This window comes from Geotrypetes seraphini, chromosome 14 (genome assembly GCF_902459505.1).
Source record: "Geotrypetes seraphini chromosome 14, aGeoSer1.1, whole genome shotgun sequence".
NCBI classification, from domain to species: Eukaryota; Metazoa; Chordata; class Amphibia; order Gymnophiona; family Dermophiidae; genus Geotrypetes; species Geotrypetes seraphini.
In genome coordinates this window covers 55,612,259-55,638,732 of record NC_047097.1, presented here as the reverse complement: position 1 = coordinate 55,638,732, position 26,474 = coordinate 55,612,259, and the positions used below count along the sequence as shown (strand labels likewise).

The 26,474-nt window shown below is 43.5% G+C and overlaps 1 protein-coding gene across 1 annotated transcript in view; it reads right to left on the bottom strand.

Annotated features, from left to right (window-relative positions):
• Positions 1–26,474, bottom strand: part of INSYN1 (inhibitory synaptic factor 1) — a 117,938-nt gene that overhangs the window by 4,584 nt on the left and 86,880 nt on the right. The window lies entirely within an intron of this gene.

Below are 26,474 nucleotides of genomic sequence, written 5' to 3'. Positions count from 1 at the left end.
CCCCCCCTTTTATAAAACCGTAGCATGGTTTTTAGTGCCGGCTGGTGCTAAAAACCGCACTACGGTTTTATAAAAGGAGGGGTATATTCTTGAACTAATTTCCTTATGTAAAGGATATTATCTTATTTCCTGAATATTCAAGTTGTGTTTGGATGTAATAAGAACATAAGAAGTTGCCTCCGCTGAGACAGACCAGAGATCCATCCTGCCCAGCGGTCTGCTCCCGTGGCGGCCCATCAGGCCCATTGCCTGAGCAGTGGTCCCTATTTACCTCTTGCTCCTATCCCTATAACCTACCTCTACTCCTATCTGTACCCTTCAATCCCTTTGTCCTCTAGGAACCTATCCAACCCTTCTTTGAAGCCCTGTAACGTGCTCCTGCCTATCACAGCCTCTGGAAGCGCGTTCCATGTATCCACCACCCTCTGGGTGAAGAAGAATATTTAAATTGAATCATAAATAAATTTTTTAAAAAATAATATTATCAATAGTTGCTTTCATTGTAGTTAGGGTACTTTTACTTATTACTCAAAAAGTATTATATTAGGTAATTACTTTCACTTTAGTAAATTTTTTCAGTGTTTTTCTCTGTTCTTTTACTTAAGTATTAGAATATATACAGTATTTATTTTTACTTTTATTTAAGCATTTTGACATAATACCTTATTCTTATCTTCTCAACAATACTGCTTGCTAGAACCCCATTAATCAGCTTCTATTGGCATGGGTGGATGAGTTACAGTTTGGTATTTTAAGCTAAGGAGATTTAGCAACGTCAATCTCTCATCTGTTTTTGCCACCCTCAGGCAGGAGGAGTTCATCATTAGTCTAAGTGAGACAGACTTGTAAAACAGTACCTTAGATTCAATCCAAGTGAGATTATAGCAATTCAGCCTGGAGGAATCTTGCTTCAAGAACTGGAGCACTTCATACTAGTGTGAATGTTCCTCAGTACTGACTTGCCGCCAGTAGGGAAATGATCAAAAATCATGGTTTACGATGTGGTCTACACAGATGTCATGCAATTATATGGCCTACTCGAAGCTAACCCAAGCTTTGCTTCAAGAAAGGCAAACCAACGTTTGTGAGTTTCTTCTAGCTGGATAAACAGAAACAAATCATGTGCAACTCCTTCCCCCCCTTCCCAGGTTTTTAGATTAGAAAACCAAGTACGCCCGTGTCCTCTTAACTCTTCACACCAACTGCATACATTTTGCAGAACCAACTTGCTGGCTGTCCAAAATTTATCCAATTATCTTAGGGCAGTTCTTAGGGAATTCTGGGGGGCATGGATAACAACATGAGTTACCATTCTAGGATAGATGAAAGGTCCATCAAGCCCAGTATCCTGCTTCCAACTGTGGCCAATCCGGTGACGGGACAAAAGCGCGCGAGACAAACGCTCGCCGACAATTCAGTGCAAGACTTCAGCGCGCCGCAGGAAAACCTTCTTTTAAAGGGCTCTGACGGGGGTGTACTTAATAGGGATCGCGCTGCCTCGTGCTGCCGTGTTGGGGGTGGGGGGGTGTTACCCCCCTCATTATACTGGAAACTTAACTTAAAGTTAAGTTTCCAGTATAATATGGGGTTACAACCCCCCAAACCCCCCCCAACACCAGCGCAATCCCTATTAAGTGTGTGTGTGTGTGTGGGGGGGGGTTCCCCACCAACACCCCCGTCGGAGCCCTTTAAAAGAAGGTTTTCCTGTGGCGTGCTGAAGTCTTGCGCTGAATTGTCAGCGCTCGTTTGTCGGCGGGCGCTTAAGACTATGAACCGGCCAATCCAGGTCACAAGCGCCTGACAAGATCTCACAAGAGTAAAACAGATTTTATGCTGCTTATCCTAGAAATAAGCAGTGGACTTTCCCAAATCCATCTTAACAATGGTTTATGGACTTGAAATTATCCAAACCTTTTTATACACTGCTAGTCTAACTGCTTTCAACCAGTGTTCCCTCTAAGGATTGATGAGGTGTGTGCAAAAAAAAATATGCATGAGCGACAAATTACATACTCCACAAATTTATGAGCAGGCGCAGAGGACGCATTTTTAAACAAATGTAGTTTATCCTTGTACTCCTTATGTAATTTTAATCATCTATGGATATGTTTGTATGTTTATTGTTCAAATGGTTTTATTTATTTCCCAAAATTTATTTTTGTTATACACATTGAAAATATTTGATATTGCGTTTAAATCAAAATCTCAATAAACTTGAAACTTGAAACGAGTGCCCATGAGATTGTGGGAGGGTTAAATACTCAAAACTTAGAAGAATAACAATTTACTTAAAGTTTTTGCTTCGCCAGCTTTCTGGTATCTTTACATAATGCAGTGGTGTACCTAGCATATGTAACACCCGGGGCCCATCATTTTTTGGCACCCCCCCCCCCATCTGTACGAAAAACGTGATTTTTAGTAACAAGCCACACGTCACACATGAGTACCTAGGAAAAGGCAGCATCTTACATATTGCAGTGAGCAGTACATCAATACACCCATTGTAAAACTAAACAAGCCAGACCAGCACAGATCAATCCTACACCGTCAATCCTAACAGAAAACCATGTCTTTCGAACACACAGAACACAGAAAACACCTTCGCCTAGTAAGGAATATGTAATCACAAACTAACCCCTCCCTCTTTTACAAAACTGTAGTGTGGATTTTAGCTACGGAGGTAACAGCTCTGATGCTCATAAAATTCTGAGCATCAGAGCTGCTACCACCAAGGCTGGTGCTAAAAACGCTTCACAGTTTTGTAAAAGGGGGGATAAAATAAAAATACATAGACAAAGGTTAAATTGAACCAGCAAGAAGCTGGACTCTGCATACAATGCTTCACAGAAACAGTGACACATGTCTCCTAAAGCAATAAATAAATAGAAATTTTTTTCTACCTTTGTCTTCTGTGGTTTCTCCTTTCCTCATCTTCTTGTAACTCTCTTCCTTCCATCCACTGTCTGCCGTCTCTCTTCCCCTATATGGCATCTTCTCTCCTTCTATGCCCCTTCCAGAAACTGTATGCCTCCCCCTTCCATCTCTCCTTTCACCCCATTGGTCTGGCATCTCTCTCCTCGCCTTCCCTCTCCCACACCTCTCCTCATAGTCTGGTATCTCCCCTTCCCTGATTCTCTGGCATCTCTCTCCTTTCCTTTTCTTCCATCTTTCGCTCCCCCTCCATGCTCTCACATCTCCCCCTTCCTTTTCCCTTAGACTGGCATACCTTCCTCCTACGCTCCAAGCCCTGGCATCTCCTTTAATTCCCTCCCTCATCTTCCTTCTCCCTCCAGCTGGGTACCGCAACACTCTTCCCTGCAGCTCTGCACTTCCCCACAATTGCCATGCTTCGGTTCCTCTTCTTCCTTCCTTCCTCCCCCCCCCCCCCCCCCCCGCGGGACCCTGCGGCACCATCAACTCTTACTCCCTCTAATGTCGGCCCTGCAGCTCCAGACTTCCTCGCACCTTCTCCCCTCCCCCTTTGGATCGCTATTATTTTAAATGTTATAGCCGCGGAGCTATATCCATCAGTGGAGATGTCTAACCTCGGCCTGCCCCGGAACTCTTACTGCAGCAGCCGCCCGTCTAGGCAGGAACAGGAAGTCACTGTTGCAGTAAGAGTTCCGGGGCAGGCCGAGGTTAGACATCTCCACTGATGGATACAGCTCCGCGGCTATAACATTTAAAATAATAGCGATCCAAAGGGGGAGGGGAGAAGGTGCGAGGAAGTCTGGAGCTGCAGGGCCGACATTAGAGGGAGTAAGAGTTGATGGTGCCGCAGGGTCCCGCGGGGGGGGGGGGGGGGGGGAGGAAGGAAGGAAGAAGAGGAACCGAAGCATGGCAATTGTGGGGAAGTGCAATCCCCCCAATGCGTCCCCTTACCTTACCTCCCCTTACCTTTGCGACGCGTGTGTGCGCTGTGAAGAGAAACTTGTGCGTTGCGATGTAATATTTTGTGCGCGAGCACAGGCCAGCGCAGCTTAGCGGGAACAATCACCACATTCCCTGGCAGTGCTGTGTTACTGATTAAACCTAGCTGGATAAACCAGGCCCACCAAAACAGTAAAAATACTCGTAGACGTCCTAAAGTTAATTTTAGCGGTTGCTGCCTTGCTTAATATCAGATAATAGGCTTTATCTGGGACTGTTCTTTAAAATTTGAAAATTAGATTTTAAATGCTTGCAAGATCACATTTGAGCAGTTGAAATTGATTTTTGCCAATTATTTTCTTGTAGACGGTTAACATTAGTCATCTAAGTTCTCATCAGCTCCTACCTCGGTCACTGTAACTTTCTCTTTGCTGATCTCCCAAATAAAACAGGTAAAAAGCTGCAAGTTAGTGATCAGATCTCTCGCCATCATTTGGAAGTTACACTGGCTTCCACTCCAGGAGCTGCATTAACGGCCTCTTTTACAAAGCTGCGCGGCAACAGCCCCGAAGCCCTTTAAATCTCTATGAGCTTCGGGGCCCTTAGTGCAGCGCAGCCACTAGTGCGGCTTTGTAAAAGAGGCCGTAAGATTCTAGCTTTTGTATTTCAGTTATTAAGGAAAGGAAGCCATAGCAATTTATTGAGCAAAGCAGACTGTCCTCGGGTGCACCCTGAGAACAGCTTATTCAGATTTTACCTATCCTGCATTCTTGGGATTAAACAGAAATTGGTGTTTTCATGAGTAAGGTTTGAACTGTGGAACGGCAGTACCTACGAGGGGCCACTGAAAAGTTCTCAGCCCAACCCACAAGTTTGGGGCAGTCTCCATCGAGGGCCGTACACTTAGTTCGACGATTTTCCACTTTTTTTTCATTTCGTCAGAAAAATACAGAATATAAAATGTGGAGACTGCCCCAAATTTGTGGGTTGGGCTGAGAACTTTTCATTGGCCCCTCGTAGGTACTGCCGTTCCACAGTTCAAATCCTACTCATGAAAACACCAATTTATTTTTAATCTCAAGAGTGCAGGGATCGGGGAACCAGGCTGGTATGAGCGACAGGCAGAAGTTGCTCGTGCTGGCGAAAATACTACAGAGGTACGGGCTGGGGGGGGGGGCCAGGAAGTGACGTTAGAGGGAAATCCAACGCTGGCACGAGGACCATGCCGCAGAAGCCATGCGCGCTGGCGAAGATTTGGAGGCATGGGGGGAGGGAGAGCGCAAGTGTGGAGCGTGGGGCTTGGAAGGTGCGGGGCAGTGGAGAGGAGGGCGCGGGGGTGCAGGGAGGGCACCACCGCCCTGAGCACCTCCTACCATTACGTCGCCGCTGTATGCGCATATAGTGCATGCCCTCCTTAAAAAGTCCATGCCATTTGCACGTAATGCATTCTCTCTTTCCAAACACATGCGCAAACGATTGCACACGTGCATGCATGCACTATCGGGAAAGAGCACACCCTCTTTAAGGAAAGCGTGCACTGGGGAACAGATTCAGTAAGCACTGATGAAAAGTAGACAGTGTGGAAAATTCGCCATCAGCTCTACTCTATAAAGGGTGCTCCAGACTGAGCACTCTTTAGAGAACAGCACTTAGCACGTATTCCAGCACCCAGCTTTGGGGGCAAGGACTTACACTAGCTGAAACCTGGCATAAATCCTGGCACACAACTTGAACGCGCAACGCCCACATTTTATAAAGCTGCGCGTAATTTCTTTTGAATGTTGCTGACCCAGGAGGGGCTCAAGGCAATTTGCTGCCTGAGGCAAGAGATGAGCTGGCAACCCCTCCCCCGAGCACCCAAAATAGGGGTGGGGCAAGGGCTGCCCCAACTATTAGGCTTTCCCGTTTTCACTCTTCACCCCCCCCAATCGGCATTCTTCCCGTTCCATCCCATTGGGGGAGGGAGAAGGGTGAAAGCATTAGATGCCGGGAAGGGGAGCGGCAGAGAGAGGCTGCCAGGCAGCAAAGATGCCGCTCCCACAACAGTATGGCACGAGGCCACCGCCTCAGTTGGCCTCATTATAGGGCCACCTCTGCCCTGACCTACCCACGTCCCTCTTACCCATGCCCCGTTTTGGATTGTGAGAGGATTTGCGCGTGGATCTTTACAGAATCGTGTGCAGCCAGATTTATGTGCGAGTCCAAATGATATTTGTGCATGGATCTCAGGATCACCCACAATTCTGGGCACCCAAACCCAGGCGCCATTTATAGAATCTGGGGGCATATGCCCACGCAAATGACCAATCCTAATATTCCAAAGCAGTCGTATAAGCTCATCTATGTTTCTAAGTTGTTGGGTTTTTTTTTGTTGTTTTTTTTTTTGTAAATCTTTATTGACATTTCAAACTTTATATAATGTATACAATTGAAAGAATCAGAAAAACTATATGAAAATGCATTATTATCATCACAATTATTACCTTAAACAATTTTCCGCCCCTTCTTATCCTTGTTATAAACAATAATATGATATTATATTATATATTATACTATCTATATAATATAATTATATTCTTCCAATAAATATTCAAATCCCCCCCCCACCCTCCAACCCTCCCTGGATGTGTAAAGGAATCTAACAGAAACAAAAGAGAATCATAATTTAATTATAACGTAATAAAATTAGTCAATGGACCCCAGTATTATGTTTCTAAGTTTTTTTAAAATTCAATATACCGCCTAAAAATTGTCAAAGCGGTGGACATAAATTATATTTACAAAATTTTAAAATCTAAGGGGAACATACTTAAGGCCTAGGGTTTGCTTGGCTCCTTAACTGGATGTCCAGTTTTGTAAAATGTAGCACCTACATTTTCAAAACCCTAAGGACTCCTTTTACGAAGCTGCGGTTTCTATCTCAGGCTGGCGAGGTAAATGCGCCGATGCTCTTAGAAGTCCTATGAATGCTGTAGCATTTACCTCACCAGCCCATGGTAAAAAAAAACAACAAAAACCCTCTACCGCGGTTTTGTGAAAGCCTGCGTAAGTGAAGTCACTCTTTTTGGGAGTATCTTTTTTTGTATAACAACTGTTCCTGCCGGATGTGCCGCAAGCTGCTACACATTTATTTCCTTGTGTCCTTGTATTTATTTTACCAAAGGCTTTATACTCAGTAAAACATTTGCTGCTGAACTGAGCATGTGCAGGAGTGCCAGTGTCAGTGACTGAAACACACTGCTGACTTATTTGCTTGAAATCCCCCTGAAACGGGCTCATGGAGCTCCGTTTGGGAATCACTACTTTATACTGACACTGATGAAGCAGTAGTGGGACCAAAAAAAAAAAATGCAACCCTAGAGTCCCTGTCTCCATCCCCCCCCCCTGTTAATTATAGTGTAAGTCAGTGGTCTCCAACTCAAACCCTTTGCAGGGCCACATTTTGGGTTTGTAGGTACTTGGAGGTAGAGAATGACACGGTGACAAAATTCATCACCGTTCCCGTCCCCGCGGATAACCGCGGGAATAATCCCATGTCATTTTCTAGTGTCTATTTCAACCTCGATCCTTCTACACCAGCATTCTTCAAAGCAAAGCTTGAGGATCAGTGGTTGTGACCATTTATACTCTGATTCTTCCCTCTCTCCTTAAAGAATGACATGAAGATGGTTTCCCGCGGTTATCCGCGGTAACGGGAACGGTGATGAATTTTGTCACTGTGTCATTCTCTACTTGGAGGGCCTCAGAAAAAAATAGTTAATGGCTTATTAAAGAAATGACAACTTTGCATGAGGTAAAGCTCTTTATAGTTTATAAATCTTTCCTATTGGCTAAGTCTTAATAATAATATTGTCATTTATAGGTAAAGAGACATATGATCAAGAAACTGTTTTATTTTACTTTTGTGATTATGATAAACATTCCGAAGGCCTCAAAATAGTACCTGGTGGGCCACATGTGGCCCCTGGGCCGCAAGTTTGAGATCACTGGTGTAAGTGATGCATCAGACAGTAAGTAGCTTTAGCGGTTACTCCTGGCCAAGTACTACGGTGGGAAGCTGACTCTGCTAGTATATTTGATGGCACCTTCCATGCTGTCTTCTTTACTTTCCCTTCAAGGGATCGCTGCAATGATTCCAGTCTGCTCCAATGCCACGTTCTTTTCTGTTCATTTTATTCTTAAACGCTTTCTCAGTGGGGGGGGGGGAGGGGGTAGATATTCTGACTCTGAATAATTACAAAAACTACCCAACAGTTAAATACAAATCAAAATGTCTGGTAAACCCCCCAATTATTTTGTAATTCCTTTCTTACAATAACACTGCAAACTCTTAATGTGAAAAAAAAATGATCAGGAGCCCTTCTTAGAAACAGACTGTAGAATCGGGCTTGCTCAGCAGCTTTCTTTCACTGACCTAGATTATCTGTGTAATGAGATTTTAATGTGCTTTTCATTGGGTGAAGGTGGGCTTTCATGGAACTGCCTAAATTTACTGCCTCGTGTTTTCCACTCCTCCTTTTTCCTCCCCCCACAGCACTTCGCTTTGCTGAGCTGTTGTAACGGACTGATGAGAAATTAGCCTTTTACGGAATGTGCCAACCCGAACTGCATGCCAGGGCATGCGATGCCAGGAAAGAGAACAATGGGATTAAGTGTGGAAAGACGCCAAGTGAGGAATGTTTCTGGAATTCAGAGCTATGAAGACTCAAACGCCGCTGGGTGGAACTCTGCCCATATATATGGATCCTGCATCTAAGAAAACACTTAATATATGAATAAACAATAATGTAAATGGGTTACTGTAGATGAGAAACTGATATCAATTAAGCATACATGCTTTTTTCCACAAGAATTTTGGTTACAATTGATATAGTTGTCATTTGTAGTACAGAAATGTAGATCAGAGGGAAGAGAGCAACACAAAGAAATGTGGAGCAACAACAGCATAGGAGGCCACCAGTGGAACAACAAAGCAGTGCCATATCACCAGGGAAGCAATTTTACTGAAAGAGCCAACATGGCCCTTGTTTCAGCGAGTTCCTCCATCAGAGGTCAATATGTAAGGTCAGAATACAACTCAGTAATGAAGATCTTCTTTCGAGCACATCTAGGGTCCGGATTTCCCTCTTCCTGCACTAAGTCGGGCCTTATCCAATCAGGGGCTGCTTTGACACGCAGCTCCTGATTGGATAAGGCCCGACTTAGTGCAGGAAGAGGCGGTTGGAGCGTACTGCGAGTGGTTTCCTGCACTCACGGCGCTCCGGCTGCTCTCCTGCTGCCCTCTTCAGGTTCCCCCATGAAAAACCATATTTGCGGTTTTTCGAGATTCGCAGGGGTTCCTGGAACGGAACCCCCACGAATATCGGGTGAGTACTGTAATTAATAATAGTAGTAGTAGTAGTAGTGTGAAGAGTTTCAGTCTTTGGGAAGCAGAGCTGAGATTGTGATGTCACAATGCCTCATTCCAACCAATAAGAGCCAACCTCATCAGTGATGTCACAATGGCTTGATTGTCCTGTACTCCCCTCGGCTCTCCAACCCAGCCATCAGAGTAATCTTTCCCCTTAACTGTATCCATGACATCCTGTTTGTCTGTCTTGCCTGTTTAGATTGTAAGCTCTTTCAAGCAGGGACTGTTTTCTTACTCTTTGTGATTTTGTGCAGCGCTGCATGCGTCTGGTAGCGCTTTAGAAATAATTAATAGCAGTAGGGGGGTGCTGAAACGTTCTCAGCCCAACCAAGAAGACAATAACAAGGTTCAATCAATGATCTGACATAATGTCAAAACATTTTCTGTTCAGCTACAGTGACAAAATAACGCTCAGAATTAAGGAAGTTGGTTGGGCTGAGAAGATTTCAGCACCCCCTCGTATACCTTATTTCATACTTTATTTAACATATAGAATGACCTACCGGTATTTTGTTATTTCTATACACTTTCTACTCAGAGGACATCATGCTATCCCATTGCTTATCATCCTTTTAACAAGTTTCTAAATGCCTTTTATAACCATATCATCCTTGAATATCAAACATTCTATTTCACCTCTCTTATTATTTAGAATTCTTACATTTCTATGGAAGGTCATATTCATCTTAGCATTTCCCAGTGGTTACTTTCGAGGTCCTGTTTAACAGGATCTCTCTGTACCTTGGCTTGTCATAGTTACATTCCATTTGCACATTTTTATCATCTGGAATAGGTCATAAGGTTTTTGTCACATCCTCCCTAAAGGCTCTGCTAGCCTTATTGTGTTTTGCTCTCTCTGCTGGATTCCCTAGTTCTTAAGTTGAAGAAAGAAATAAATCAAATTTGCAACCCTTTCAATCTGTGTGTCGGTATAGGCACATCCTATCTCCCCGCCAAAGGCTCCCCATTTGATAATAACCTTAATGCCCCCCTCCTTTTGTCTTATATTGTCATTATCCACACACTGAGACCCTGCATTTTTCTCTGGGGGTTTTTTTTCTAGTTCTGCAGCTGAAACAGAAGGCCTTGTAGAAGATACCGCTATGGACATTCTGGACTTGTGGAGCAGAGAGTAGGAGTTGCTGAGCAGAGTGGCAGAGAGCAGAGAGCAGAGAATGAGGTCGGGGCAGAGAGCAGGAGTTTTTTACCTAGCAGGGCGGCAGAGAGTGGAGAATCAAGTTGGGGCAGAGAGCACTGAGCAGGGCAGCAGAGCGCGGAGAATCGGGGCAGAGAGCAGGAGTTGCTGAGCAGGGTGGCAGAAAGCAGAGAATCGGGTTGGGGCAGAGAGCGGGAGTTTTTTACCTAGCAGGGCGGCAGACAGTGGAGAATCAAGTCGGGGCAGAGAGCACTGAGCAGGGCAGCAGAGCGCGGAGAATCGGGGCAGAGAGCAGGAGTTGCTGAGCAGGGTGGCAGAGAGCAGAGAATCGGGTCAGGGCAGAGAGCGGGAGTTTTTTACCTAGCAGGGCGGCAGACAGTGGAGAATCAAGTCGGGGCAGAGAGCACTGAGCAGGGCAGCAGAGCGCGGAGAATCGGGGCAGAGAGCAGGAGTTGCTGAGCAGGGTGGCAGAGAGCAGAGAATCGGGTTGGGGCAGAGAGCGGGAGTTTTTTACCTAGCAGGGCGGCAGAGAGTGGAGAATCAAGTTGGGGCAGAGAGCACTGAGCAGGGCAGCAGAGCGCGGAGAATCGGGGCAGAGAGCAGGAGTTGCTGAGCAGGGTGGCAGAGAGCAGAGAATCGGGTCGGGGCAGAGAGCGGGAGTTTTTTACCTAGCAGGGCGGCAGACAGTGGAGAATCAAGTCGGGGCAGAGAGCACTGAGCAGGGCGGCAGAGCGGGGAGAATTGGGGCAGAGAGCAGGACTTTACTGAGCAGGGCGGCATAGAGCAGGAGAGGGCAGTCGGAAAGGACGTAAGCGCTTCTTTGTTGAACGGCCAGCCCAGTCGGTGTTCCAGGTTTTGTTTAGTGAATCACTGCCTGCCTACTTTACATGTCGTTCCCCCTCATTTGCATACACAGATTGGAATCGGATCGGAGGTTGATCGGCCACAGGTCAGTGAGTCGGGTCGGGGTCGCAAAGGGGCCTTCCATTGCCCCAGGTACCACAATTAAGATTGTGAGCAAGTCGGGACATGTAGGGAAAATACTTAAGAGTATTTGATTACTATTCAATTTAGTGTAAACCACTTTGGGTGAATCCCTTCACGAAAAGACAGTTAATAAATCCCTCCACGTCTCTCTTATGAATAATCATTGTGGATCTCCTAAAAACCTGACTGGCAGGGGCGCCTTCAGGACCAGATTTGGCAACAACTGTATTAGACTCATAAGGCCCGGCTACCTCCCGCTGGCCACAGCGATCCCAGATATTCAATGCCGAGACAGTATCTGGCGACTCGCCCTTAACTGACCAAGCTGACTTTTTAGGCTGGTCTCTCCAGCTGCGTGCCTGAGCTGGCCAGCCGATAAAAATCAGTGGTGACATAGAGGGCCACTGGGCTAGCTGGTGAGCCCAATATTCAGCTGGAGATAGCCAGCTCTCTCCTGATAAATATTGGCGGATAGTTGGCAAAACAGAACTTAGCTGGCTGGGAGCCATTCCACTGAGTATTTGCCGTTATATAATACGAGCTCAGCGCCAAGATTTTGGGTGCCTAAATCTTTTCCCCAACATGTGGGGATCTGCCGAAGCTTGAAGAATGATCTGGTAATTGGAAATTAAGATTTCATACTAATAAAATTGCAGGGTCATGCACTTGGGCTACAAAAATCCAGAAAAGTATAGTATAAGAGGTGAAGTACTTCTGTGTGCGGAAGAAGAGAGGGACTTGGGGGCAATTGTGTCTGATGATTTCAGAGTGGAAGGTAGAAAAGGCGATGATCAAAGCCAGGAGGATGCTTTAAGAACATAAGAAGTGCCATATCCGGAACAGACCTTAGGTCCATCAAGTCCGGCGATCCGCACACGCGGAGGCCCGCCAGGTGTACCCTGGCATAGTTTTAGTCCTCACATCACTCTAAGCTTCTCGTAAGGAGATGTGTGTCTAGCTTATCCTTAACCATGTCACTTTATGCCACTCATAAGGAGATGCACATCTAACTCGCCCTTAAATCCTAGAATGGTGGATTCCGCAATTACCTCTTCTGGGAGAGCATTCCAGGTGTCCACCACTCGTTGTGTGAAGCAGAACTTCCGGATATTTGTCCTGAACTTGTCCCCGCTTAGCTTCTGTCCATGTCCTCTTGTCCGTGTCACATTATGTATTTATTTTGTTTTCTGTTCTGTGCTCCTCAAAGAACTCTGAATAGGTTACAGACTAACATACATACCGTAATATACATAAGAACATAAGAATTGCCATTGCTGGGTCAGACCAGTGGTCCATCGTGCCCAGCAGTCCGCTCACACAGCGGCCCTCTGGTCAAAAACCAGCGCCCTAACTGAGACTAGCCCTACCAGTGCACGTTCTTGTTCAGCAGGAACTTGTCTAACTTTGTCTTGAATCCCTGGAGGGTGTTTCCCCCTATGACAGACTCCAGAAGAACGTTCCAGTTTTCTACCACTCTCTGGGTGAAGAAGAACTTCCTTACGTTCCTACGGAATCTATCCCCTTTCAATTTTAGAGAGTGCTCTCTCGTTCTCCCTACCATGGAGAGGGTGATCAACCTGTCCTTATCTACTAAGTCTATTCCCTTCAGTACCTTGAATGTTTCGATCATGTCCCCTCTCAATCTCCTCTGTTCGAGGGAGAAGAAGCCCAATTTCTCTAATCTTTCACTGTACGACAGCTCCTCCAAACCCTTAACTATCTTAGTTGCTTTTCTCTGGACCCTTTTGAGTAGTACCGTGTCCTTCTTCATAGAGTTTATAGGTTGCAATTTGCCATAGTTACAGTGCAAGATTTTTAAATATAAATTTTTGTCCTAACCTGACACAATCTAGGGTGGGTGCCTAAGGAGAGGAATGGCCTGTAGGAAAAGGGAGTTGATAATGCCATTATATAAGTCTCTGGTGAGGCCCCATTTGGAATATTGTGTGCAATTTTGGAGACCTCACCTTCAAAAAGATATAAAGAGGATGGAGTCGGTCCAGAGGGCTGCTACAAAATTGGTTAGTGGTCTTTGTCATAAATCGTATGGGGACAGACTTAGTGACCTTAATATGTATACTCTGGAGGGAGAGAGGGGATATTATAGAGAAATTTAAATATCTCCATGCAGTTAATGTACAGGAAGTGAGTCTTTTCAAATGAATGAAAACTCCGGAAAGAGCAGGCACAGGATGAAGTTATGAGGTGATAGGCTCAGGAATAATGTGAGAAAATGCTTCATTACAGAAAGGGTGGAAGATGCGTGGAATAGTCTTCCGAGAGAGGTGGTGGAAATGAAGACTGTATCTGAATTCAAGATAACATGGGACAGGCATGGGGGACCTCTTAGGAAAAGGAGGAGATAGCGGATGTTGTGGATGGGCCATTTGGCCTTTATCAGCCATCATGTTTTTGTGTTTTTATGTGCACAATCAGCAGACAACTTATGAAGGCTACTAAAATGGAGAGTGTGGTGCAGTGGTTAAAGCTACAGCCTCAGCACCCTGAGGTTGTGGGTTCAAACCCACACTGCTCCTTGTGACCCTGGACAAGTCACTTAATCCCCCCCCCCATTGCCCCAGGTACATTAGATACATTGTGAGCCCACCGGGACAGACATGGAAAAATGCTTCAGGACCTAAATAAAATTCATGTAAACCATTCTGAGTTCTCCTGGGAGAACGGTATAGAAAATTGAATAAATAAATAAATAAAACTCTAGTCTCCTTTTATAATGCGCGGAGTAGCGCATGCTAGCCGCTACCGCCTCCTTTTGAGCGGGCGGTAGATTTTCGGCTAGTGCGCGCTAATCCGATATGTGCACTAAAACCGCTATCGCACCTTTGTAAAAGGAGCCTTATGTGCCAAAACCCTATGTGATAAGATACTATTCTATAACAGCATCTGGGACCATATTATAGAACATAAGTCAGCATTTCCAGGCCAACATTTTGGTGCTTTCATTTATGCTGTGTAACAACAGGTGTAAATGTCAGTGCCCAAATATTGACACTTATATGTGTAACTTTCAATAGTCTATAACAGGGGTAGGAAACTCCGGTCCTCGAGAACCGTATTCCAGTCGGGTTTTCAAGATTTCCCCAATGAATATGCATTGAAAGCCGTGCATGCAAATAGATCTCGTGCATATTCATTGGGGGAAATCCTGAAAACCTGACTGGAATACGGCTCTCAAGGACCGGAGTTCCCTACCCCTGGTCTATAAGTTTATTTGTGTGTGTGTGTGGCCTGACAATGGCCTGCCCACATACATGTCCCCTTGTAGCTACACACGTGCGTGAGCGTCACCCTTTAAAACAGCACGTATCGAGGTGGAAGAAGATATTTTCCTTCTCAAGGGACCGTCAGCCACAAGAGGGCATCCGCTCAAACTCAGGGGCGGGAAATTTCATGGCGACACCAGGAAGTATTTGTTCACCGAAAGAGTGTTTGATTATTAGAACGAGCTTCCGGTACAGGTAATCGAGGCCAACAGTGTGCCAGAGTTTAAGAGTAAATGGGATGCCCATGTGGGGTCCCTAAGAGGGTGGAGTTAAGGATGGGCCGTAAGGAGCGGGATCTCTAGGAGAACAGACTATGGGGGGGGGGGGGGGGGGGTAGGTCAGTAGAGTGGGCCGTCATTTTTCTATGTTTCTATGTTTCACTTCAGTGCAGTTATGCATGCAATTGCATTTGCTCCCATTTTGATGCTTAATTTCCATATGAGCGCTAAATTAGGAGTTACTACCTGAATTCTATATTTTTTTTATAAAAAAGCTAAATATTGTGATGCAGTTTTAGTCATGTACACAGATTGTGTGTGCAATTTAATTGAATAAGGCAATTAGCTTATCAAGGAATTATTGATGCTAATTAAAATGAATTACAGGTTATTCGGGATCCACACCTAGATTTTATACGTGTCATAAAGGTATAAATGTGTAGGTCAAGGGTGGTTTGGGACCATTACTTTCAGTTATGCGCATAATTATCGAATACAGGCATCCAAGCCAAAATTTTGGTGCAGGCATTTGCACCATGCTTTCCACAGCGCAAATGACTGCGTACATTAGGCATGGTTCCCAGGCATAAGTGCTATTCTATAAACCACACCTAACTTTAAGCATGGCTTATAGAATAGTCTTTTTTTTTTCAGTTCTGTTTTTTTGGGCCATCTATATAGAATTTAGCCTTCAATATTTTTCAAACCGAGTATTCTGATTCCCTTCTGATTCATAATCATGACATTGTGCTCTGTATGATTTACTATCCCTCCCCGTGTTGTCACAGCTGATGATGATGATAATTTCGCAGAATGGCTTATTGCATTAGCGTGTGAGTTATTTCGCAAGATTATCATGGGTGGCTTTCACATTCATGTTGACAAATTTTTTTGGTGTTGAGTTTAGTGACTGATTTTATAGCTGTGTCTTCATTGGGCTACACCCAATTAATTAGATCTGAGACACATGGAAAAGGCCACACTATTGATTTATATTTCTAACGTTTCATATAGCTACTGACTTCCATCATAATATGATAACTAATCTGTCAATTCTCTGGATGGATTGCCATCTTGTTTTGTTTTCATTGCAGTTAAAATCTGGTCAGATTAAAACTCAATTGCTCCATCAGAAGACACAATTAGTATTCGACCAGTACTTTTAAGACAGAATAGGATCTGGACATTAGTATTCTATTTAATCTATATAATAAAACCGTAGGCGGCGCATGCGCATTCTTATCGGCGTGCTTCCATGATCCGTATGTCCGTGGCCGCCAAGAATGCAGCATGCCCCGCTCTTACTACGGCCCCACGCGCAGCTGAGTTCGGCACGGCGGTTTCCCCAGATAGGGGAAGCCGAACTGCTCACTCCCGCCTCATGGTCCTGCCGCCGCTCCTATTCACAGCGACCTGCACGTCGAAGACTCCCCCCCCCCCCACCCCGGGGCTGCCTAAAGAAACAAAGTTTCACGGTGCTTGGCCCGTCAAACAATTTCTGCCGTTGCCGAAATTTGCCCCACCGTTCCTTCCCTTCCTCCATCAGGTACAGTTCAGCTCCGCTAAAAGGAGCTGCTTTGAAATTGGAGCCCTGCCGCCACCGTAACACGTTCCCTCTGCCGCGGTCCCATATGTCAGAGAAGGGGCGGGACCAAGGCAGAGGGGAACGTGCTATGGCAGTGGCAGGCCTCCGATTTCGACGCGGCTCCTTTTAACATTGGTGGATTCACTGCACCTGATGGAGGGAGGGAAGGAAAGGTGGTTGTGCGCTGTTGAGCCCCTCTTTGCCCTCAGACCCTCTCCTAACTGCTCCCTCCTGTCTCAGACCACTGGGGGGGGGAGGTCCCTGTCTTCAGCTGCCGGGATGGAGGGAGGGAAGAAGAAAGAAGGGGCCCTGGCAAGCGAGTTATCAAAAGCCAACCATAGCCTGGGACCCCTACATGGTATGAATAATGACCAGACAACAAAAGGTAAGAAAAATAATTTTATTTTCTGTTTTGTGATTACAATATGTCAGATTTGAAATGTGTCTTGAGGGAGGCTGCCGCTGCGGCTTTGGACAGAGGGGTACCATTTTCGTGGGAGCTGGCCTTCGGAGAGGCTTGGGATGCGGGGACAGATGCAGGAAGGGCTGCCGCTGCGAAGGGCTTTGGTGGGGGAGCCAGACAGACCGCGAGTGTGGGGCCGTTGTAAGCGCGGATTGGTCAAGGAGCCGCCGTTGCCGAGGCTTTGAAATTGCTCTCCCACCGTAACTCCCTCCCGTCCCGGCTCTGTCTCTGCCCCTGCCCAGGTTCAAAAGCAGGAGAGGCGGTCATCTAGCACCCGTTAATCTAACGGGCTTAAACACTAGTAATGATATAATACTAATAATGATGCTAATAATAATAATAATACTAATAGTAATGATGCTAATACTGTATTTAGCATAGAAACATAGAAAAAAATGTTGTGTCCACCAGCACACCCAAGTCCTTTTCAAGGTTACCTCCCTCTAGTACTAATCCCCCCATTTGGTAGCTGAACATCGGGTTCTTTTTCCCTATATGCATGACCTTGCATTTCCCTACATTGAAGTTCATCTGCCATTTATTCGCCAACTCCTCCAGTTTGTTCAGGTCCCTTTGTAGGACCTCACATTCTTCCACAGTTCTAACCCTGCTACAGAATGTAGTGTCATCCGAAAATTTTATAACTTTACACTTCGTCCCCGTTTCTAGGTCATTAATAAATACATTGAACAGCAGCAGTCCGAGTACCGACCCCTGCGGAACTCCGCTCGTGACCCTCCTCCAGTCCGAGTAGTGGCCCTTCACTCCAACCCTTTGCTTCCTGCCTGCCAACCAGTGTTTAACCCATCTGTGTACGTCCCCTTCCACCCCGTGGTTCCACAGCTTCTTAAGTAGCCGCTCATGGGGTACCTTGTCAAAGGCTTTTTGGAAGTCGAGATAAATGATGTCTATGGGTTCCCCTTTGTCCATCTGGCTGTTTACCCCCTCAAAGAAGTGCAGTAAGTTTGTTTGGCACGATCTTCCTTTGCAGAAGCCATGTTGGCTCGCTTTCATTAGTCCATTTTTTTCAATGTGCTCACAGATGCTGTCCTTTATCAGTGCTTCTACCATCTTGCCCAGAACCGATGTCAAACTTACCGGCCTGTAGTTTCCCGGGTCATCTCTCAATCCCTTTTTAAAGATAGATGTAACATTTGCTATCTTCCAGTCCTCCGGGATCTCACCAGTTTTCAAGGATAGGTTGCAAACTCGTTGGAGTATTTCCGCTATTTCATTTCTTAGTTCTTTTAGTACCCTTGGGTGGATTCCATCCAGGCCTGGTGATTTGTCGCTTTTCAATCTATATATCTGTTGGAGGACATCCTCATGGCTAGTGCGCCTTAGTAAAAGCTTGTTTATTTAGAAAGTTCCTTTTAAATTGTTGATTTTTTCTGTTTTCAACTGTTGTTTATAAATTCTAGGCTAATTGCCTTTCTGTAAACTCTTGGTACCAGACTCTATATAAAAATTATATATTATTATGATTATTATTATATGAGTCTTCTATATAACTTATTGATATTCTTGGATATTAAATTTTGGTTTTGTGTGGATATTTTGTTGTTTAGCCCAGTTACTCTGGAGGAGGATAATTCATCTTCTAAAATTATAAAGAACTTTACCCAAATTGTTAATTGGTGCACTAAGAATGGACTGTCTTTAATTTACAAGAAGAATGAAGCAATGATAACTTCTTGAATGTAATTGCATTTGACCTGAACCATCCAAATTAAGGCATTTAAAATGTGATACAAAAAGAAGTCTCTTATTTAAGGAATCACAGTAGACTCGAGGCTGACAATAAGACCAGAGGTGTTTAAATATTTTCATATTACTCTCTTTAGATTAATGCAATTTAGGGACTTTTTTTTTTACTGAAGTGCGGTAAGTTTTGCACTTTCTGAGCATTAACAGCAAAAATTAGCATATGGTACGTGCAAACCTTGTGCAGTAAATGAAGGTTATTATTTCTTTAATTTATATTCTTAAATTTTTTTTTTTCCCTTTCCCTAATTTCACTATGCAAATTTTATTGTAACCTAACCTTATTGTTTTTCCCTTTAAGTATATGAAGTTTGTTTTACGCATTGTAAACCGCTTAGATTTTAATCTTGAACTTGAACTAGGAGACATGCCTTGTATCTGCCCTACATTTACTGCCCTGCGTTGCATGCTTGGGTTGAAAACACTTTAGATGGAAGGAACCTTCTCCTTCCAGGCGGCTAAACTGAACCCATGGCTAGCCCAAATTGTGCTCGATGCCCCCACCTACCTTGACTTCAGAAAACAACTCAAAGCACACTTATTCCACAGACTGAACTCTTAATACATTTGACTTCTACCTCTTTCATCATCACCCACTAATGGCCAGGAATTTCCTCCTACTCCTTTTTATTGTACTTTCCTAACCTGTTAATTTCAATGACTTCATTGTTTGTAACTCTGATTAACTGATGTGAACCGCCTAGAACTCCCTGGGTAAGGCGGTATACAAAAATAAAATTATTATTTCTAAGTACCTATTCTTTATTTATTTATCTTATTTTTATTTGTATCCTTTAATGTATATTTCTCTGTAAACCTATATTACTTATAATTTTAATGCACACTATTGTCTATTTTCTGTAAACCGCTTAGAATCCTAACGGAGTTTAGCGGTATATAAGAAATACATTAAATTACATTACATTATTATTATTAGTAGCATTATTATTATTATTATTAGTAGTAGTAGTAGTAGTAGTAGTAGTAGTAGTGGAGGCTGTTCTGAAGTACTGGAGTTCTTCTTTAAGGTAAGTGCAGCTGTGGATACAAATAGGGTTGAATTGATTTGTGGATTGAAAATCTTGAAATTGAAAGTACAGTAATTAACAAGAAAGTTGCAGGACTGATGACGAACTGGATCATTTCTGAGTGAAGGTCCTCATAGATAATAATGAGCAAAAGTTAGGTGTTTGGCTCCCTTATTTGATGTGATTTAGTGGTAGAGTCATTTTATAAACATCTCACCCTAACCAGGTTATCCTGTGTCTCATTTTTCTTTGACACCATGCACTCACACTAAAGATGGCACTATTTAAATCTGTTCCATTTATGGTTGGGAATCATATAACACAACTCTCCTGTACTTTACCCAACCTCTATAATATCCAGCGTTCCCCTCCGTAGAATTACAAATTGTTAAACATACTCTCATATATTTCAAATGTAACAAAATGTGGCCTCAGGTACACGTCCTCCACCCTTAGTAGTGTTCAATATTGGTGGGAATATCGGTGTTTTCATTCCTCATTGGCTCACATTCTTTATTTGCAATTATTTAAGTAAACTTTTTTAAAACTTTTTTATCCACCGTGCTCTTTTTAGAAGTTTCCTTGAGATTATTCTATTTAAAAATGTTCAAATAAGTTATATACTTAGCTTATCATGCTACTGGGTTATATGATCCGACATGTTTCGCAACAATTTGCTTTATCAAGGATCCCCCAGAGCCATTGTGTCCACCGATATTGAACACTAATAAGGGTGGAGGAGGGGTACCTGAGGCCATATTTTGTTACATTTGAAATATATGAGAGTATGTTTAACAATTTGTAATTCTACAGAGGGGAACGCTGGATATTTTGGAGGTTGGGTAAAGTACTGGAGAGTCATTTTTCTTTGAGTCACGCCAAAAATACCACATGTAGAGTGCGCTTGTTTTCATATCCCTCCATAAAATCCTGTCATTATAAGAAGTTCCTTGAGAGAACCTTCTCATTTCAAGCCACTAAATTGAATGTATGGCTTGGAAAAATTATGTTTGAGGTCTCTTCCTATCTTGATTTTAAAAAATTGTTAAAGACTCAACTCTTTGATAGGCTGGTATCTTTTTTTCAATTCAATCATATTTATTGGTATTTTAAAATTATAACAGTCAGTGACCTATTACCAATGATATTACACAACAGAATATACATATATACGGTCAATGACATAGCAATAAGAACAGTAATGAAAAATACAATATAACCAAACAAACGAACTAGTCAGCTGTGTGTAAATGACAGAAGTAGACTCACAATCGTAAGAGTATATAAAGTTCATATGTAAGTATCACTCAAGACTATAGGCTGGTATCTTAATGCATTCTGCTTCATTTTTTCAATCAAGTTCCTTATATTCAACTTGATGGATTTTATCAGTTCTATGTATTACTTCTTTCCCAGCCATGCCAGTATTTTATGTATTATATTGTAAATGCTTTCTGTCTTTAACTGTTTTATCTGTAGTCCATTATTCTAATTTGTATTTTATCTGTATCCCATGTATTAACTCACCTTGTTGTGAACCGCCTAGAACTTTTTCGGTATGGCGGTATATAAGAATAAAATTATTATTATTATTATTATATTCTATCACGAGCCCTCCAAAACTACCCCAAACTTACTGATCCCACCTGTACACTACAACAATAGCCCTTATGCTTGCAGCTGTCGTCCTTATGTAGGTACAGTGGGTTTTGAGAGGGTTTACACCACAGGTGTACTAGGATATAGGCCTGGGTCACCTTGGGGAGGGGGGTGGCCTAAGGGATCTGGCCAATCGGAATCTTAGGCTACTCCCAGTACATCCCAGAAAGCACTGGGAGAGAGGCCTAAGAATCTGGTTGACCCAGGTGCCTAAGGCCCCGGTTACAGAATCGCGTTGCCGCTGAGCTGATCGCCACAAGGGAATCTCCCTGTGACGATCAGCTTAGCAGCTGCAGCCGCAGAAGGGAACCCATCTCCCCCCCCCGTGAAGTTAGCCGGCAGGAGGGATGCACACTCCCTCCTACTACTGGCCTCATCATCCCCCCACAGTGTTCCATTGATAGTATGCTGACATCATATTATATTAATGTTATCTGAATGGTCTTCTATGCGATCTAGTATGGCACTGACATCATATTTCTGTTATATGATAATTTTACAGTGCTCCTAAATTTGTAGATTTCTGATACTGTTTCATGGTAGCCCTATTACTTGCTTTCAGTCTACTGTTTCCAAGTTTTCCTCATTGATTGCATTTAAGCTTTTATTTGGTCATTTTGCTATTGTTATGTTCACAAGATTGCAAGTTTTATATTTTATAAAGCAAAGATTCTCCCGCAGCAAATGCACCGAAGCCCATTCAATCTCTATGGGCTGCATCGCTTTTGCCACACCAACACTTACTACTTCAGCTTTATAAAAGGGGCCCTAAATATTTTAAACTGCTTTAATACTTTACCTCCCTCCCCCATTTTGCAAAACCATAGCATGGTTTTTAGTAACAGCCGCGGCAGTAACAGCTCCGACACTCATAGAATTCCTATGAGCGTCTGAGCTGTTACTGCCATGGCTGGTGCTAAAAACCGCGCTACGGTTTTGTAAAAGGGGTGGGGTGGGTTAGTGTTTAGTGTACAAAGTACTAAAATTAAAACAAAAAAAAATAAAAATGAAAATTTCGAAATGCAGGTCTCTATTCCCTGAGCACTAACCCTCCCCCTCCCCCCCTTTTAAAAAACCACGCAAGAGGTTTTTAATGCCAACTGGCGCGCTGCTCCGATGGTCACTGCAGTGTCGATAGTTAAGCGGAGTAGTGCATTAAACGCACCAGCCAGCACTAAAAACCTCTTGCGCAGTTTTATTAAAAAAAAAGGGGGGTAATTTCCTTATATCCTCCTTATATATTCCTTATAGATATCCTCCTCCTTATTACTTTTCATCAAAGGGCAAATAGATAGATGAGAAGCGAGCACTTTCGCACTGAATTCTCCCTGCTTTATTCCCGTCTGAACGAATGAGCTCTGCTTCTGTCTCTGGCTCTTGTACCTCTGCAGTTGGTGCCCAGGACATTGCTCTGTTACTCATTCCCCGTCGGACGCAGGAAGGAGGCTTTCCCTTATCTTGCAGTGTTTCTAACCTTGACGGATGCAGACTGTACCTCTTAGTGGGAAGACACTTTTCACCTCACACTTTCATGCTTAATCACATTCCTTCTGCCACAGCTCTCCACCTTCAACTATGCTCTCTACAGTACGGCTGACAAGGGCATCTATTTCACCCGCTGAGAACCATGCTGCTTTCTGCCACTTAAATTATATGCTTAATAAGATAGCGAGACTGTGAAGCTTTCTCCTCTTTTGCAGAATGTCCTTCAGAACCCCTCTTTTTCACCTGTATTTCTTTTCTTGAAGCACACACAGGACTCTCCCAGATTTTTCCCCCATATATTGAGGACAATCCTATAACTCAGCATGTCCATTTAGGTGCCCCAAGAACATGCAGAATGAGCCTATTCTATAAAGAAATCTAGGTATCTAGGTTCTGTTACCTTAATTTGTAGGGAAATGACCTGGAACATCACTTATTTTCAAACTCCAGTGCAGCAGGGGCACTCTGCCCTAGTCCCTCCCTACCAAGCAGCCTACAGGGGAGAGTCCATAGACCATTGTTGAGATGGTTTGGGGAAATCCACTGCTTATTCTTAGGATATTATTATTATTCTTAGGATAAGCAGCATAGAATTTGTTTTACTACTTGGGATCAAGCTAGGTTCTTGAGACCTGGATTGGTCACTGTTGGAAACAGGAAGGTACTGGCAACTCTAAGTATAGGACAATTAAGCCATTGTGACATCACTGATGAGGATGGCTCTTAGGCATTGGTGGAATGAGGCATTATGACATCACAATCTCAGCTCTGGAATGTTGCTATTCTTTGGGTTTCTGCCAGGTACATGGGACCTGGCTTGATCACTGTTGGGAACAGAATACTGGGCTTGATGGACCTTCGGTCTGTCCCTATATGGCAGATCTTATTTTCCTATGTTTTCTCCTGTTGCTCCTGACCAACCCAAACCTCTCCTGGTTCCACAGTTCCACTTCCTTTTTATCTACAAATTAAGCCCTGGTTATGGAACACTGATGTAAGTACCCCAGTACTCATACACCTAACATTTAGATGTAATCATATATGTCACGGGGGACATGTAGTGTATTTTCATTTTTTTCATTTTTTATTTTGATTCTTCCACTGGTTGTTTTGTGTAGTTTTTGGACTTCCGGGGGATTTTTTTGGTTTGATTTTTAACCCCGGTCTTCAGTTCACTGCTATTTAGAATTGATATAATTTTTATAAGTGTTCTCGTGAAAGGGCTCTTTCTATTATCCCTCCATATTTTATATTTTCCCCTTCTGGTACCTCTTTGGTAGCGTTTTTGCAGTTGATTTGCACCAGCTTGTTTATTATATTACACTAACGGCATGATGATGTACGGGGCAGGATTTATTTAGATTTCAATCTAAAGTGCTTGTCACTTAATGAATACCTGCCCGGAGCCATTGGTCAACACAAGGGTTCATACAGGCTCGTACTGAATAGTGCCTTCTGTTTTATTGATTTTTTTGAATTTCCTTACATTTATTGTTTGTAGGATTTAGCTGGTGGTGCATTCTCTCATACCACTGTTGGTTCAGATTTATCTGGTGGGGATTGTATTTTTACAGTACCAGAGTTTAGTGCTCATAATCATATATGTCAGCCATAAAGCTGATGCAAGTGCAAACACCTAGAAGTGGGAAGGATGTGTGAAACTTACTATTCTGTAACTTGTGTGTATAAGTAGGAGTTCCATCTATGTCTAATCTAATCTAATCCTTAGGTTTGTATACTGCATCATCTCCACATTCGTAGAGCTCGACGCGGTTTACAGTAGGAGAAATAGGAAGGAACTACAACAGAGGGTTAGAGGTGTGAAGAAAATTTAGAGGACTTGGAATGCCAAGATATAAGAGTTTCCTTGATTCCTAAGTTGGAGGGAGACTTACATTTTTGAGAAAAGCCAGGTTTTCAGATGTTTGCGGAAAACTTGGAGAGAGCTCAAGTTCCGAAGAGGGGAGGTAAGGTTGTTCCAGAGCTCAGTGATTTTGAAGTGGAGGGAGGTCCCTAGCTTTCCTGTGTGGGAAATGCCTTTTAGCGAGGGGAAAGATAGTTTTAATTTGTGGGAGGATCTGGTGGTATTAGGGTTTGAGGAATTCCAAGAAAGAGGGATAAAGGGAGGAGGATACCATATAGGATTTTGAAAGTTAATCAGGTGCATTTATAGTGGACCCTGGTGATTATCGGAAGCCAGTGGAGCTTGGCCAGGAGTGGGGAGACATGCTTGTCCTTGGAGAACATTTGTTACAGGTAAGCAACTTCACTTTCTCTGAGGACAAGCAGGCCATATCATCTCACACTTGACATCACCCAGTTGTGAGATGACTGGCCTGCTGTCCTTGGAGAACACCAGTTGCAGGTAAGTAACTTCACTTTTTTACCACATCCATGAAATATCTGATTTTATATATATATTTTTTTGTAATAATAGCCATGTGATAATGCTGCTGCTAACATTATGTGCTTATAGGCAGGAGCAAGTCAGTATTCCTCCTGATGAAAGTGCTGGTAAATTCAAAATAGTGCTGCAGAGACCCAGGTCTGCATGACAAATCAAAGTTTGACAGCACAGCAGAGTGTCAGCAGTGCCTTTTTAATTTAGCACTGTTGAAGGAAGGAAAGTCCAGCCTTTTGGTTGTATTTCAGGGAGGGGAAGACAAGAAAGACTCCAGTGGTGCATATTAACGGAGCCCATGGATTTGACACTTGTGGTGCAATCAAAGTGATTTACGCATATTACATGCAAGTACTTTTCCATCCCTACGGAGCTCACATTCTACGTTTTGTAGCTGGGATATTGGAGGGTCACAAGGAGTTGACTCAAGTTCTTCAGGTTCTCAGCCCACGGCACTAACCATTAAACTACGCCTTCACTTCCATCTAAGCCAGCTAATATATCCAACATTATACATTAAAATCACCACATTAGGTATTAGAGATGGCGATTTTCCAAAGGCACTTAAACATTCAGCACAGTGCCAAAAGTATGAATCATTTTCATTCCTAAAAATGCTGTTTTAGGCATATTAATGGGCTCTTATAAATCACGTGGTGCCTGAAAGTATGCAATGCGCAAGCAGTCACATCTTTTCCACTGAGGGTGCTCAGAAAGGGCTTATGGCAGAATATGAGTGAAATCACAATTCATGCACTTATTTTTATAAAAATACATGTGCGGGTGATTAACCGTTCCCCTTAACTGTATCCATGACATCCTGTTTGTCTGTCTAGATTGTCAGCTCTTTGGAGCAGGGACTGCCTTCTTTGTGACTCTGTACAGCATTTCATACATCTGGTAATACTATAGAAATAATTCATAGTAGTAGTAGTGTGAAGAGTTTCAGTCTTTGGGAAGCAGAGCTGAGATTGTGATGTCATAATGCCTCATTCCACCAATACCTAAGAGCCAACCTCATCAGTGATGTCACAATAGCTTGATTGTCCTTTACTTGGCTCACATAAGAACATAAGACCTGCCATACTGGGACAGACTGACGTCAGGAAAGGGCGGGACCGCCGGAAGAGGAAGCAGCGTAGACGCAGGGCTAAGAGAAGGGGC